Here is a 2,671-nt window from a genome sequence, read left to right as displayed (position 1 = left end):
TTAACTAATACATAAAGGGTTATGGTTAATCCACTAATTACCGATTGGTTTTAAGTTGGAAGGCCATAATAAACCCGAATCTAAGATGATATCAGAACTCAGATCTTAAATACTCAAACTCATAATTAATATTAACCCTTCCGACCCGAATCTAACATAGAACTTCTAAGTAACAGTTTTATCTAAATTCTAAAGTAAAGATATTGAGCATGTACTTTTACAAAAAAAAAAAGATAGTGAGCATGTTGGTGACAAACTAAATGCCATAATCCAAAGCCCATATCCATACTCATAAGTCATAACCATTATGACACTAATATAACACGTGGAAGTTCATGGCATCAACATCCTAAGCAAGTGGCCTTTGATTAGATGAATTTCTCACTGATGCAGAGAGCACCGTGCTCAGCCGTAAGCTTCACCAGCAATCATTTTGAGAGCTTAGTCAATGCCGATGTTTGCCCAAATCACCTCCTTTTTTCTTGGTGATACAATCTCTCCACCGGTAAAGAATCAGAGCATAACCCAATAAGCATCTCAGTGAGTTCTTTTTTTTTGTGCAGCACTAATTTGTAATCTCTTTCTTCAATAAGTATAACATGAATTACTGACGCCTCAAATCTGAAAAACAGAGAACACTCTAATCAACGGAGAGCAGACTCTTTGTAGGGGGAACACCGAGATTACTGAATCAGACCAGATGATTAGAAGAAATCCAACAACAACAATATGAATGAAGTAATAAAAGGTTGCCTTCTGGATTGGTCTTTTGCAGGATGCAATCGTTTATCATCGAAGCTATACATGGTTGGTGAGTAAAAGAACAGTTATGTTTTCCTCTTTAGTTTACACTTGCTGATTTGAAACTACGATTGTTTTCTAATTTACCATTTACTTTGTAGTGTTTCTCGGGTGCTGTGGTTGATCTCTGGGCAAATGCAGTTTCTTACCTGTCTCCAAGAAGCACTTCTCTTGCAGAAGGTCTTTTCTTAAGAACGTCTCTTGACAATCTGGTGCCATTACAATGTCTGTATTTGTCTGGATTACAATGATTGAGAAGGAGAAAGTGATGAATCTCAGGGAAAGGAACTCCCATATTTATAGTAGTAGATTCATAAGGAGGTAGTGTATTGATTGAGATGTGGTGGTAGTAGTGGGTCGGTGGCGTTTATGAGGAGGTTAATGGAGCATTAATAGCGGTGATTGAATGCATTTTGCGTAGCGGTGCCGGATTTCCAGAACCGCTGGGAAGCACATCGTTCAACATAACGGCTTCTTCGCTTTCCAAAGAACCTTTTGGAAAGAGGGTCGGCGGACAGGAGAAATCATTGTGGGCTTGGGTTTGTGAAATTATTGACAAATTATGGAAGCCCAACTACTAAACAACCTAATCTGTAACTTTTCTAGCGTTTGTTTTTAGAAGCCCAACACGCGATAAACGAAGAAAGCCCATCTCGAAGTGCGTCTAAATGAAACTCCGAGTTTCATTAATCGGGGACACGTGTCAGTGCGAAGAAACTCGACTTTCCTATGTGGAATCCTAGGTGGCACTAAAAGGAAAGAGCAAACCTTATTTGACAATGATTTCACGAAGATTTGGGAGTTCGCTCTAGGACCTAGATAACAGATATATAGTGCAATCATTCGATAAATAAGGTAAAAACTCTGCATTGAAGAACATGTAGTGGAATGAATTGATTGCTGCCATTATCATTACCAGATACTCCGTCAAACTAATTGCAGAGAAACGGATCCGTCGAGGGTGATGCTTGGTTTCACAAAAGAAAGAATAACTCAGGTTGTTGTGGGCCATCGGGCAGGCTAAACCATAAACATTTATCAGCCTAAAACACTGAATATATAAGCTCAACGATTAAAGCCCATTCAATTTCAGAGTAAATGAAACGGTGAGATTCATTCAACCGGGACATGTGTCATGCTTACTAGAACCGACTTTATGACGTGGCTGCTGACGTGTTTTAACCTGGAGGGAAAAAACATATTTTTATATAATAAGATTTTCTTCAACCTATTCAATTAAATGATGTTTCAGACTTCAGTCGATCTTTTATTTTTTTATCATGATTACTCTAATATAATATATGAATTTTTTTTTAACTGTTTCATTAATCTTACAACCATCAGTCTAGGAAATATGAGACGTCATAATATATGAATTTTCAACTATCGTTTCAGAAAGCAAGCAAAAAAAAGAGAAAAGATAAAGCATCACCTATGGGGTAGTTGGATTAATATAATATATTGGTTTTTCTTATTAAGATCATCTCATTTTTTATTTTTCTTTTATAATAGAGTAATTCTAAAATGAAGATATGTTTCTCTCCAATGTATTCTTTTATTTTTACCTCTAAAAATAATATTTCAAAATATTCTATTTTTTACTACAAATACCTTCTATTTAAAGCTGAAAATTGACACAGTTTTAAATTTTGCAAGATTTTATAAAATTGTGAACTTGTTTACACTAAATTCCTTTAATAGAAGACTATAATCTAAATAAAAATTGTGATTTTATCTTTGTAAAAAACTATTTTTAAAAAAAATTATTTCTAGTGATAATTACAAAAGTTTAAAAATTAAAGAATCATTGTAAAAAAGTATGATGAATGCTATTTTTCTTCTATATTTAGAAAATAACAATTTTATTTTA

The 2,671-nt window shown here is 34.4% G+C and overlaps 1 long non-coding RNA gene across 1 annotated transcript; it reads left to right on the top strand.

The window, feature by feature from the left end:
• The first annotated feature begins 409 nt into the window (after positions 1 to 409).
• LOC125585132 lies at positions 410 to 1,074 on the top strand. The gene is made up of 2 exons (XR_007322046.1): positions 410 to 540; positions 633 to 1,074. It is a non-coding gene; the product is annotated as an uncharacterized LOC125585132 (long non-coding RNA).
• The last annotated feature ends 1,597 nt before the right edge of the window (positions 1,075 to 2,671 follow it).

Source organism: Brassica napus, chromosome C4 (assembly GCF_020379485.1).
Source record: "Brassica napus cultivar Da-Ae chromosome C4, Da-Ae, whole genome shotgun sequence".
Classification (NCBI taxonomy): domain Eukaryota; kingdom Viridiplantae; phylum Streptophyta; class Magnoliopsida; order Brassicales; family Brassicaceae; genus Brassica; species Brassica napus.
This window is presented reverse-complemented; position numbering and strand designations above follow the sequence as displayed.